The 14,401-nt window shown below is 47.3% G+C and overlaps 1 protein-coding gene across 8 annotated transcripts in view; it reads left to right on the plus strand.

Annotated features, from left to right (window-relative positions):
- The window catches only part of APBB2 (amyloid beta precursor protein binding family B member 2), a 374,441-nt gene that overhangs the window by 336,399 nt on the left and 23,641 nt on the right, over positions 1-14,401 (plus strand). The window lies entirely within an intron of this gene.

The following is a 14,401-nucleotide window of genomic DNA, read 5'->3' on the forward strand; positions in this document are numbered from 1 at the left end:
TATGAGAAACAGCCCACAAAACCACTCTTAGATTCGATAATCTGCCAGAAGGACTCACAGAACTCACTCACAGCTAAAGGGTACGGATTAAACTCAGCCAAGAGGAGAGGTACGTAGGGCAAGACCAGGAGAGAGCCACATAAGGAACTTCCATTGTCCTCTCCCCGTGGGCTCATGGACAGCATAGCCTTCCCAGCACTGATGTGTGACAGTGTGCACAGAGTATTTGCCAACAAGGGAAGTTCATCTGAGCCTTGGTGTCCAGACTTCTTATGGGGGGCTCCATCACGTGGACATAGTTGACCATCCATGTGGCTGAGCTACGTCTCTAGCCCCACAAGAGGTGGAACTAAGGCCAAATGACCCAAAGCCCCTACCCTAAATCACATTGTTAGACAATCTGGCGTGACCCGAGACCCCCAGGTAAACAAAAACACTCATATGAGGTATGACATTCCATGTCTTCAAGATTACCTCCCAGAAGCCGATGGCAAGAGCCAGACCTCTTTTTGGATTCTTTACTATTCAGGAACAAAACCAAACCCCACTATAAGTTTATAAAACTCACCAGAAAATGAAGAAGACGGGGACTGTGCAGGAAGAGTCCGGATGCTTGGGGTTGTGGGATGGGTGGTACTGTTAGGAAGATTTTTCGCAAGGAGGTAAGTAAACTAAGATCTGAAGGATGAGACGGATTAGCCAGGTGAGTAGTGCAGTGAAGAGCATCTCAGGGGTAGGGGACAGTTGGTGCAAAGGCTCTGGGGTGGGAAGCAGCTGGGCGTGTTCCAGAAACTGGAAGGAGAGGAGGCGGAGCAGACAGAAAGAGGAGGGAATGTGGTTGCAGCAATGACTAGAGTGAAAATAGGGACCAGGTCCCAGGAGGCCTCAGAGACCCCGAAAATGATCATGGACTTTATTTCCAACTAACAGGAAGCCATTGTAGAGTTTGCAAGCAGGAGCGTCGATGCTCGGATGTGTGGTTTCTTTCTCTAAAGGTTCATGTGTGTGGCTGCAGTGAGGATAGCCGGTCAGGGACAAGAGTGAAAACGGAGACTCCGAGAAGACTATTACGACCATCCCGATGGGAGGAGATGGGGGCTTGGCACTAGGTGGTGACACTGGAGTCGGAGAGAGGGGGTGAGTTTGAGACAGCAGGAGGAGGTAGAGTTGGCAGGTCTTGTCATCCCTGCCAGCAGACCCTTGGCTGTCATACTGTGCTGTCACCAGTGGGCACCTGGCAGCCCCATCTGATTTGTGGCTTCCCCTTGGCTGTAGGCAGAGAAGCAGATAACCAAACTGACTAGAATTATGTGTAAAGAAGGAAAGGTGCCCTCTGACAAGGTGACAGGTGCAGTCCGGTGAAGTCAGTTCATGTCTCCAGACTAGGTGACACCTGTTGAACCCCTGCTGAACCCCAAGACTCAAGCCCACCCCCATGCCCACTTCTAGTATTGGCTGTGTTCCAAACAGCTGCGGTTGCCAGAGCAGTTCATTGTAAACAGTGCTTCTAAATCACTCAGGTATTACTGGTCATATATTCAATACACCGTGAATTAAATCATACCCCCCTTGAAAAACAGTCGCTAACCAGAAAAGCCTAATACAAAATTGTCAGCACAGAACCTGGCACTTAGGAAGAGCTTGATAAATGTTGAATGAGTGAGATGCTTAATCCTCTTTTAAAACAGAAACATTAAAAAAGAGCTTCCAGTATATCTGTGGTATGTTTTACTAAACCCAGACAAGGCCTTTTAGTTACAGACTCCCTTGATTTTCCATGTATACTTTGTATTTTCTGTTCCTTTCCTTATAAAAGGAGGGATGGAACTTTGAATTTGGCAGAAAACATGGCTGATATTCCCTGCCTGTTTCATTTTGTAATCGCTCAAATAACTTATTCTTGCCCAGAAATAATTAGGAAAAGGAAGTACTTTCATTACCCAAAAAATATGGTCAGTAAGAGACCTTGGGTTTTCCTTTCAGAACTGTTTTGGCCAGTGGCTGGCCAGCACTCTTACTTAAATGCTGTTGTTTAGCCAAGGGGACACTTTTCTGCTTCCAAGTATGTGCGGGAGGGAGGAAGCTCCCAGCTAGATGACAGTGTTGGGAAAGGTGCCTTACGAGAGGCCAGAGGCCGGGAGGGGGAAGGTGTGGAGGAGTGAACCACTGTTATGGGCTTCGTGTAAATTGTCAAGGAATCTGTAAAAACTGCTTTCAGCTCAGTTCAAAACTTGCTGCCTGATTGATTAAACTACAGTTTGCTTCTGCTTAGTTGTAATATTGCAGAGGCTTTCTGGCTATGGGTTGCAGGACAGCCCGTCTCCCTGGCATCAATCAGGCAGGTTGTAAGAGAAACCGGAAACCCAGGCCCGGCATGTCAGCTTTTTAAAGAGGTGGGATTAGGATGAAGTTTCAAAGTCCTGGGAGTCCCAAAAGGGAAGCATTCGGCACAGTATGGGGGTACTCCGCCCCTCTCTTTTGCACGCCTTGTCCCTGGCCCCAGCGGCTGAGAGCACCTGGCCGGGGGCACCTGGCAGGGGAGTGAGCGGTGGGCGGGGACGGGCGGGGAGCGGGGGCGGACCACGTGCCTCTCCAGCAGCCAATGGGCTGCGGCGGCGGGCGGGCCGCGCGTGGGGAGGCGCGGATTGCACTTGCTTCAACTTGAGATGGAAGGAACGCACAGCAGCTGGTGTGAGCGACCGCTCCGGGGTGGCTGATACCCGCAACCTGGTCTCGTCCCCGGCACGGGGGCGGCATCCTCGCCCAGCCCCGGGGCCGCCCGGGAGGCCAGGGTGAGGGGCGTGGGGAGGGAGCGGCACGCCTTTGTCTGCAGGTGAGCGCAGAGGTAACTGGCGGGGTGGGCGCCCGAGCTTGCGCCCGGGAGACCCGACCCGCGGGACAAAGGCTGCATCCTCCCTTCCCCGGAGTCAGTGCTTTGCGAGGTTCGGGGCGGCCGGGAGGGCTGAGGAGGGGTCTTTCTGCCTTGCTGGAGGGAAGGATGAGTATTGTATGAAATGGAGGGAAGGTGGAGGAGTCTTTTGATGCAATTTACCGGGGTGGCAGGAAGCTGTTCAGGGGTGGGCTGTTCAGATGGTCCACCCTGGGCATTTCTGTTGTGTCCAGTGTTATGATTGAGCAAATGAGTGCATTCATCTCACATGCCCTCTTATGAATCCACGTTTATGTCCTCTTGTCTACATTAGGAGTGAAAAATATTGCAGGATCTTGGTAATCCGATTTTTGAATTAAAAGCAATATCCTTTGGTGTAGAAAGACTGTGCGGTTTCAAATAATTTTAGTTGGATGACTTACAGTATTGGTGGACTTCCACGCAAATGTCTCAAATTCCCAAAAGGTAGAAAAGCTGCCAACTTATCACGTGCTTGTTCTTGGCACTGAAAAAAAAAAAAAGTAGATTTTTGGTTTGGGTTTTTTTGTTTTGTTTTTTTAAGAAAAACGTGATCTAAATATTAAACACAACACTTGATTGGATTCTCGGGGAATCTGTGTATTATCTGTTTCCCTGTACCAGTATTGTATCCAGGCATGTCTATCGATTCCCCAGTTAATGTGTTAGCTGTGACTCTTCATTACTGCCTTGGGTGGGAAGAGACGGGGGAGGAGCAATCTCATTAGTCTTTTTTTTCTCTTTATAACTGCAGCTGCAGCCTAGCTTTGACTAGTATCGTGAATGGTGGATTCCGCCTGCTTTCCTCGTGTTGTTCTCTTTCTGGTTTCCTTAGACCGTGGAGCAGTCAGTTTCTCCTCCAGCCTTACTCTGACACGAAAGCAGTTTTTAAGCTTTCTCCCCAAAGTTCAGATCTTTGCCACTGCCCTTGAGTTGTTATTTGCTTTGTGAAGTCTTTCAGAACAGAGGTGTCCTGAGGTCTTTCCCAAGAAGTTAGATACGTAATGTTTTGTGAGGAGAACAGCCCTAAATCTGTATTTGTAAATTTTGTCTGTAATTTTATAAGTTACCAGCGGTTTTGTTGTCCAAAGTGAGATGTGTAGAACAAGCTTAGTAGGGGAAAGACTTTCTACAAGGCATCAGCCACTGTCGTTGTAGAAAGTGCTATCGGACTTGACTCAGACTGAAGGCATGGGCTGCGTGTGCCGGTTTGGTCAGGAGCCCCACCTTTCTGACTGCTGCTAGTTCGTTTATGAGTTTTTCTGTCGTTCTAACAAGTCCTGGCTTTTGAGCAATGGGGATAATTTATTTAACAAGCGTTTATTGAACACTTGCTCTGTGCTTGGCATTGGCACTAATGATCAAATAGTAAATGCAACAAGTACCTTCTTGCTTTCTTGGCGCTCACACTGTTCTAGCACAGGATCCATTTTGGGTCCTCTGAACTGGAGCATCCCTGGGGAGCAGTGTGGATGACCCCGAGGTGAGCCAGGAGGATGCTGCTGCCAGCTGCTGCCCGGGAGGTCAGCTGAGCCCAGGCTGTAGGTACAAACAGATGGGGCCAAAGTCACCTCCGCGCCAAGGATGGAGGTATTGATCAGACCAGTGGGTCGTTGTGCGCTGGACTCTGTCTTGAACATGCTTGCCTTGATGGTGGATACCTCTCGGAGGAGCCTGGGACTGCAAGAAGGGCCAGGAGAAGCTGAGTTCTCAAAGAGTTTGAACAGTGGCATTGTTTTTTCAGATGTGGTAATTCCGGTCTGTTTCAAAAACTATCCTTCATGCAGTCTCCTAGTCTCACCTCGGTAGCTTTCATCTTGAACAGCCCCTCAGGGAAATGAACTTCATTCTGGACCACTGACTGAGCTAAGCTTTATATCTGTCCCCAGTTTCCCAGGGGTTGAGGTGACTCCTAGGTTTAGAGACCTGGAACGTGGTTGGGAAACCCCTCTCATGCACTCTCTACTTTTCATGGATTTGGGGGAGTGTACTGATGGTACTTAATTTCTTACTCATCTGGGCTTTCAGACTTTTCCACAGATCCCTAGGGTCATGTGAAAACATACTAAATAGTAGTGTAACTTGTCCTTTTCAACTGCCTGTTTTAAATAAAGACTATGACATTTTTGAGAAGGTCTTAGCTCTTTGAATTCCTTTGTACTTAACATAGTACCTAGCATAGGACGCTCTCCATAAATAATTGAATTGTTGAATGAATGTAGGTGAAATATTTCATTTTCTGCTTTTAGGGTTTAACTATGGTTATCACACGTACTTGATATTTATAATCTGTAGATTAATTTGCCCTTCAGCAGATGTGGAACATCCGTGTGTCAGGCATCTCGTGAGGTACATGAGGAAGTGGGAGAGATAGGGTTCAAAGAGGCGGGAGATAAGCTGGAAAAACAATTCAGGAAGCAAGATGATACGGATTATGATGGGTGCTGTGAGGTCAACAGCACAGTGCAACAGAGAGAGAGTACCTCGGTGGGGAAAGGGGCCACCAAGGGGCAGCCCATCCTAGGAGGTGGCATTTGAGCTGACCTTGAAAGCTGGGAAGAAGCCGGGTGTGTGACGGGAGCAGGAGGAAGGAGGACGGACGAGGAGTGCTCAGCATGTTCAGGGATGTGAGAGAAGGCCAGGGTGGCTGGAGCCCGGAGCGGGAAGTCCAGTGATACGTGCTGCGGTGGAAGAGGTGCTTGGGGCCTGGGGGACAAGATCATACAGGGCTTTTTGGTTACGGTTGAAGGTTTGAATTTTCTTTTTAATGCCATGAGAAACCTCTGAAAGGTGGTAACCAGGGGAGTGCCATGATCTAATTTGTTTCATGAAGAAAGATCTCAGTGAATGCTATTAAGGGGTATGGATGTTGGCAGCTGAGCTGGAAGCTGAGGGTTCAGTTATTGAGTCCTGGTCCGGGAAAGATCAAAGTGGTGGCAGAGGGGATGAAGAGAAGCGGGTTGTGGAGGTTGAACTGGCAGGGTTGACTATGGAAGATGCAGGACAAGGAGTCACCTAGGACCGTACCTGGATTTTTAGATTCATTGTTTATTTCTGTTGGATATATGTATTAATAGAAGTAATGACTGTATAAAGACAATTAAGCAATGAGCGACTCACTTTCAATTTATATTATACCAAGACCTTGACTTAATTCTGTCTTATTCTCCAGTGCAGATGAGCGGCCCTACCCAGTGGAGTGCCGTGCATTTGGCCAGCGTCTCTAGGACATGTTCACCCTTCAGTGCCCTGACTATCCTTCTCAACTGGTTATCAGACCTTTGAGCATTTTCTCTGTTCTGTCATAAAAATGAAGGATCAAAGTAAGAAAGAAGACAGGTTTAAGCTTTAATCCATACGGAATTACTCTACCTTTCCTTCCAGATTTATAAGATACCATTGATAATTGCATCTGAAGTTGTTTCTTTCATATACAGTATCCTCCATTGTTCCAACAACAGATATTCTGTTGTAAATAAGACTTGTTCTATATCTATTTAAAATCAGAAAGAGTAATATTCCTTAGTAACTTTGCGGGAAATTCACTGTGCATTTTGCGAGCTAGAAAAGCCATTTCCTTGTATCTAAAAACTAGAGAAATGAAATACTTCGTCTCTGATGGGATTTTTTTGGGGGGGCCCCTCCTTCTAGCTTCTGATTTGTGAACATGAAAGCTTACAATGTCTTTGTCAGTTAACTTTGGTTTTGAAACCATCTTTAGTTTGGGTTTTCAGAAAAATATTGATGCAGAAAATATTTCTTCCACAGTCAGAATTTTAGGCAGATGAGAAGGGGCAGAAGTGACTTGGGCTGCCATCCCTTCTGATCTGGAAGCCTGGACTTGTTACCCTAGAACATGTGAGTCTGTGGATGAATAAATTATGACAGCTGAAATGATTATGATAGAGGAAAAGCAGCTGCAGAGAACACAGTTGACAATCGGGGCTGATTTGACCTGATTCTGTCATGTCAAAGCATGCATCTGTTTGCCAGGTTACAGGAAAATGCTGTTTTCAAGGAGTCCAGTGTGTTTTGTTCTTTATCCAGCCCCCCGCACCCCCCCAAAAAGAAAAAAGAAAAACATTCTAAGAAGAGTCATAGCCTGCTAGTGACTCTTCCAAAATCACATGGCTGGAGCAGAGACCCATATTGATTCTGGTTCTCATTTCGGACACCCATGTAGCATTTTAGTTGAGCAAAAGATATTTTGACTCTAAAACTGCAAACTGGAAGAGTTCTTACTCTTGCTTCTGGGTGGAATAGTTTCCAGCTGGCCCTGGAGTTTGTCACCTGTGAGAAGGATTATTCCACCATCTCAGCCAGTCGCAACGGGTTTAATACACGCTTGGTTCACTGCTCTGCTGTTACCATCTTGAAATTCGTAATAATTTTTTCACGCAGGGCCTTGCGTTTTCATTTTGCACTGGGCTCCGCAAGTCATTGAGCTGGTCCTAGTCTCGCTGTCGGTCCATGTTGTGTGTTGCACCTCTGAATCAGGCCGACATCTAGAGCAGGGCTCCACACTTGTTCTGTGAAAGTCCAGATATTAAATCTTTGGGGCTCTGTGGTCTCTGTTGCAGCTCCTCAGCGCTGTCACGCTGGCACAGAAGCAGCCTTAGGCAGTAGGAGATGAAGGAGTACGGCTGTGTTCAGTGACACTCTGTTTATAAAAGCAGACAGGGGGTGGTTGGACTGTGGTCCTGGGGCCGTCGTTTGCGACCCCTGATGTAAAGGAGGACCTGAGTGGAAACCACAGTGACAACTGAAATAGAGATCTTGTCCTTTGGAAGCAAGGAGGCTCGGTCACCTTTGGGCAGCTTTGTGGTGCTCTGAAAACCAGTCTCCAGAGAGCACTCCTGAAGAAGGTCAGGCTGGTGGGGGTACTTCTGCGACAGACCGTCATTTGAACGTCCCTGAACCCACGCTTGAGCTTCTTCGAGATGGCATGTTAATTCTGTTTGTCAAGTGTGAAGACATATGGACAATAAAAGGAAGGTGAACTCGGACAGTAAAAACAGGATGCTTAACGTGATGGGATTGTGGTTTTATTTTTTTAAAGATTTATTATATTTGAGGGAAAAGAAAAAAGATTCTGGAGTAAGGAGGCTAACTGTGTATAAGAAGTAACCTCATTCAACAGGAACGGTGTGTCTTCTTTCAAACTGTATCCAGAAGTTAACCCCTGCTCAGACAGTGTCGCACCTCCCGGCTGGGGATGCGGGGGGCGTTGGGGGAATGCTCTGTGCGGCCTTATATATAGTCCAGCTCTCCATACTTCCTCTGCCTCCGCATGTATGGAAATGTGTTGTCTGGGGTCTTTTCTCTAAATGATAAACAAAAGTTTATTTCTCTTAGAGTACAAAGATAAAGAAGAGTATCTGGGGAGTCAGTAACTCTTGATAGAAATCAATGTACAAGGGAAATTTATATATTGATTTCTTTAGGAGCAGAGGAACCGTTTTTCATTTAGACAAATGTTCTAAAGAAGGAACCTAGTTAGGGGCTCTGGAAACGTTTCTGCTGGAGATGATCAGAGTATAGATTTGCTTTGCTTTCAAATTGAGTCACAAGAGATTAATAATCTTCTAAGAACTCGCTTCCTGCCCATTCAGATAAAATATATGTTTTATTAACATTCTTTCTCATTGACATGAGAACGGAATGTGAACTAAAGCCATTATTAAAGTGCTGGCTGTAATAAACGATAGCAGTAGAAAAAGAAATCCAGCCAGGTCCCTATTATTCACGGCATTATTCTCTTACCAACATGATCAGGAATAAGGGAGGAAGACCTTTGTTTATGCTACTTAGTTATTTAGTAAAAAATATTTATTGATGACCTATTATGTGCCAGGCAGTGAGGAGTGAACACTTCCCCATGGTGGTGAGTGAACAAGGCAGAAACGTTGCTGTTCGCGCGAATTTTACTTTTTTGTCGGGCAGAAGGAAGCACAGACAGTAAACAAATAAGCAGGGTAGTTTTAGAAGCCTTGAGAGTTGGTGGTGACTGGGTGGTCCGGAGGGGTCTTCTGGAGGTAATGATGACAAGGAGTCCTTCATGGGAGATCTGGGGGACTCAGTGTCCAGGCAGCAGAACAGTGAGCACATAGGCTCCAAGGCAGAAGCGGTGGGCGTGTTTGTGAACACAGTATGGCTGGAGCCCAGCAAGTGTGGGTGAGGCAGGAAGTGAGGTCAGAAAGATAGATGGGGAGTGTGGGGTTGGGTGGGGGAAGAGTCATAAGCAGGGGAGCAACAGGGTAAGTGTCTGCTGTGTAAAGAATGAAGTCCTCAGCCTTTGCCCTGCAAAGTTATTTAGACCAAACACAGCACTTATGTTTTTTTAAACAATTTCTTAATACCAGGAGATCTTCCTTCCTCCCTCCCTCCCTCCCTTCTTGCATTGGGTCTTCGTTGCTGCGCGCGGGCTTTCTCTAGTTGCGGCGAGCGGGGGCTACTCTTCATTGCGGTGCGCGGGCTTCTCACTGCGGTGGCTGCTCTTGTTGCAGAGCACGGGCTGTAGGCACGCAGGCTCAGTAGTCGTGGCTCGCGGGCTCTAGAGCGCAGGCTCAGTAGTTGTGGCGCCCAGGCTTAGTTGCTCCGCAGCATGTGGGATCTTCCCGGACCAGGGCTCGAACCCGTGTCCCCTGTATTGGCAGGTGGATTCTTAACCACTGCTCCAGCAGGGAAGTCCCACAACACAATTTTTTGTCACCAAGTCCAGCTGTGGCGCAACCAAAAATCCAGTAGGGATGGAGACAGGAGCAGAGAGCTGAGGCCACCTTTCTTCATCAAGGGGTGAGGTCCTGAGGAGAGCCCGTTCATTGGGAAGGAGGCAGGCTCAGGTGCCCCCAAAACACAGAGCAAAGGCGAGACCAGCCAGGCCAACCCGTCTCCCATTTGTGGATCCACCACTTTCTAGCTTGGGGGTTTTGAACCTTAGATTCTCTCATAAAATGAGAGTCGCGAGGCTCCCCTTCAAGGGTATCGTGTGGCTTGGCGTTAATGTGCACCCAGAACAGAGCCTGGCTGGCTGGGTGGCAGATGGAATAAAATGGGAACCGCCAGTGTTATTTTGTTTTTAGCAATCAGTCATTCTAGTGTTGATGTCTATTTTTGTGTAGGTATTATTGAGTCTACAGAGTATTAGGGATACTTGTATCTACATGTAAGTTTCCATAATGTTAAGTGGAGACCAAATGTCTTTTGGCCTTTTGTGTTATCTGTACTCGTATTCCTTCTGTCTGCACAAAGGAATGGGGATTGGCTATATAGGTATAGCCCTAAAGCCTCTTGAAAATTCAGAAACAGATTTAAGAATGTGTCTTCCCCACAAGAGGCCCTCCGTGAGACTGGGTGCATGGAGTTGAAGGAAATTCCCCCACAGGCTTGCCGTGGTTTTAACTCAGAGCCTGGTCTGTACCCTGCCAGTGGTTGGTGCCGTCGTGGAACTTCTTGCGTGGAAACCACTTTCCCCGTACGGGGAACTGTCATCTTCCCCGCTCTGTACCAGAGTCTTTAAATGTTCCCTTGTTCTCAGACCTCGTCAGATAGGGGCCTTCCAGGTATCAAAGTATTTTGTTTTTTGTTTTGCCATCTCTGCTTTCAGGAAGGAAGCCAGCCCATGGTTTCACACTTCAGGTATATTTTACATTAATTTTATCCTTTGATTGTGCCCTGAACTTTATACCGTGAAACCATAATGTGGCATGAACTATCTCTCACTTGAGAACTCAATATAAGTTGTGTGTGTGTATTCTCTTTTTGCTCAGATATTCAGAGAAGCAAGGTTTTTTGGTTTTTTTTTTTAACTGTAATACAACACAGATGAAAGCAGACGCTCCTTAATTCTTGCTGTCTTCAAAGACGGACTTAAAAAAAATTCTCATTTCCTGGTTACTCCCAAATATCCTTTTTTGCCTCAGTAGTAAGCTGACTGGTAACTATTGTGTCTTCTCTGGTGGCATGAGAAAGTCCTTTGTTTAGAAGAATGTGCCTTGAATTTCAATAACCTTAAACCACTTTAGATCCGCAACTTCACACTTATTCTAGTTGGAACGCTAAGGCCTGTGTCTGCTAGTCACCAATTAACAGGCTCCTTGGTGCTGGGGTAGGGGATAGGGGGAGACAGGAGCAGGGAGGTGGGAAGGATACTCGTTTTGCAAAGGAAGGTACACTTGTCAGAGAGAGGTGTTCCTGCTGCCGTTTGGTTCTGGGAAGGACAGAACCTTTCCCTGAGCTGCATCTTCTGAAACTCACTAGACACCAGATGGTAAATTTGCATAAACTCAGAGTTCAGTTCGGAGGTCTTTCACCTGCAGGGTGTGGATTCTAAAGGGGTCTGTGAATGAGTTTCAGGGATTATTGAACTTTCTCCCCACCACCACCTTGCGATGGTGTGTAGAAGTGTGGGTCTGTATGTATTTCTATCTGGAGTGTTTTCATCAGAGTCCAAAAGGTTCCATGATCCAAAAGACATTAGAAACCTTCCTCTTGGCAGACCTCCTCCCTCTCGGTTGGTAACGGCACTATTCAGCGTACCCATCCGGTCCACACTGCACACTGTCCTGCTGTGAGAGTCTGACACGGATTAATGGGTGCGATCCTCACAGCACTCTTAGGAAATGAGTAGTACCACTTATTGCTCCCGTTTCACAGACGAGGAGACTGAAGAACAAAGAGGCTAAGGGCCTTGACCAAATGCAGACAGTGAATAAATGTCAGGGACAAAAAACTTGAAGCTGGGGAAAAAGAAACTGTCAGGTTCATGAGTTTGTTTGAGAGCCTTCATGACATGAAGTTTTATGTCTTTACTTCATTGCCACGTGGGTAATGCTGGTCTGTGCCGGCGCTCAGAAGGCTCAAAAGACTCTCAGTGATGGCAGACGAGCACCAAAAAGTAGTACGAAGCAGAGAGTTCTGCAAACATGGAGCGAGAAGTACCCTGGCAAGTCTTTGCTTTACATGCTCAGTTTGTGAAAAGTAGACGGTGTGCATTGCATAAGAAGTAGGTGGCTGTGCTGGGGAGATGCATCCTCTTCCAAAGAGCTGGAGTAGACATTGTTATTCTGGTATGCTATTTTGTGTGTGTGTGTGTGTGTGTGTGTGTGTGTGTGTGTGTGTGTGTGTGTGTGTGTGTGTGTGTGTGTGTAATATCCTATTCATTTGGATGCCCGGTTACACATGCCAAGTAGTTCTGTTATTTCAGGCTTATTTTAATGAAAACGTTGCCAATTACTCCTCCGTTCATTTTCCCAAGAAACCGCCGCCGAGAACATGGAGATCGGGCAGGCTTCGGGTGTGAGGCTGGTGTGGAATTCATCATGGGGCTGAATTCTTCCCACTGGCATCTTGTGGGGTGAGACGGGAGTAAGCTTGCACCTGGCTCTAAATGGAGCCTTCCCTGCTCTCAGAATGACACTTCACGCAGAAGCCCAACTTTGGGCCGCTGTTTCTGCCCCAGCACATTACAAGGTGTCGAATTGGTGAAGCCGCGGCCACTAGGACCCTGCTGCATTTTTCCAATGACATTTCAAAGATCTCTCTGAAGTCCCTATTTATGGCTGTTTTTCTCTTCAACACTTAAATCTGAGCAGTGTCTATTAACCCCAAACGAATTAACCTTGTTAAAGGTTCAGTGTCATTTTTCTGAGTACTGCCCTCAGGGAAAAAGCAGGGTAGCTACATATCGATGTCATTTCCTTAAGTGAATCACGAGTAATGGGTCTGATTTCAAATATCCAAGGCGCCCATAATAATTGTACACGAAAGAAACAGATCGCGTCCTTGGGGGTCTAGACTTAAGGTTACTTAAATATACTACGTATACTAGCCACAGGCTTTTTATTAAGAATAAAAAATTAAAAGCACCTGGCATAAATCAAAAGTTAGTCAAAGAAATGCTGCCCATTCATTTTTGGAAGAGTCAAAGCACTTGAATTCTTTTCTGATAAAAATCTGAGCATTAGGAGATTCCAAGACCATGTGATCTTAGATAAGAAACCCAAGATTGAGGTTAAGTGACTTGCAGAGTGTTTACTCACACTGGGACCAGAGTCCAGGTCTTTGGATCCTTTGCTGATGATCTAAATTGCCTCCAAAGACTGGTTTCGATAGTGGGGCAGTGCAGAGGGGCAGGCTCGAGGTGGAGGGAGTTGCCCTCCATGCTATGCTAAGTGGTGCCCAGTAAATCTGAGGCCACAGATACTCCCCCAAGTGACCTCCCTTCGGCGGGAGACATTTCATCTCAAACGCTGCCCAGCACGACCCAACTGAGACATGACACCGTCAGGTGACCTGGGGATGATAGCTATAGTGATGCAGTCTGTCGCACTTGTAACAGAACACGCGTTCTTTGCACACACCATCTCGTTTAATTGAGTTTGCATGATTACCCTGAGCCAGAGGTCCTTGTCCCTTTTTCACTGACGAGGAAACAGGTTCCAAGGGCCACAGAGAGGGACCCCAGGAAAAAGAGAGGGTAAGTAGCCAGCAGGGTATGAACACAGCTCTGACTGCTTACTCAGCTAAAGGGCCTCTCTTGGGAATTTTCAGCTGCCTTCTTCCCGTGCAAAAGTTCACAGGCCTCAGAGAGGGAGGGGTGGGTCCCCCCATTTACCTAAAACCCCAGTTGCAAACCCTTTGCCCCATCTTGAACACCTGTGCATAGCAGCGTGCTGGCTCATTTGGGAGACAAACCGTGAGGTGACTCTGCAGGACTGTGAAGAAGCGTGTGGTTCCCGTCCTAGGCACATTCCCAGAAGACCAGAATGAGAGTCCTGCAGGCCTACGGTCGAACGCTGACTTCCCGTGTACCTTGGTCAAGTCGCTCGAGTCCTCTGAGCTTGTTTCCTTTTCTGTCAGTGAGAACAGTAGTATCTGCCTTGTCAGGTTGCTGTTACGGCATCACAGAGCCGGAGCTCAGTGAACGGTAGTCTGGGAGCCGCTGGGAGTGTGATTGTGGCCATCACATCTACCGCAGGGTGGTTACCTGCGCCTCGGGGCACGCGTGTCACGGTGGTTTTCCTCAAGTGTTGAGGTAGAAACGAATATATTAAATACAGTCCTCTGTAATCTCCCCTCCAGGTAAGAGCTGACAGTTGGATGTTAAGTTGTTGCAGATTTTTTGCCACGCGTACGTTAAAATACACACTCAAACATTTGTTGTTTTTTTCCTGTAAGACCTTATATCTGCGACTTGGGTTGTTTTTGCTTGCTTGCCTTCCCCCCCATTTGATAAGATGTCATGGTCGCTGTTCAGTATCAGGGTGGACAGCTTCACCTTTCCGCCCAGTGACGGGGCGTGCTTGCTCTTCCACGCCGTGAATTCAGCCCTCATCTCCGCAGGGCCCTGTTGGCCGCTCCGTGACCCTGGCCACCGCGCCCCTGCAAGGGCGGCTTTCTGCCTTTCCTCCTTATCCGCCTCTTCAGTCTGTTCAAGTGGGATGCATGCCTGTGACTGACTTGGGGCTCTGTCCTCGGGGCCCCTTCAAATTG

The sequence above is a fragment of the Grampus griseus genome (assembly GCF_964374135.1).
Source record: "Grampus griseus genome assembly, chromosome: 4".
Taxonomy (NCBI): Eukaryota; Metazoa; Chordata; class Mammalia; order Artiodactyla; family Delphinidae; genus Grampus; species Grampus griseus.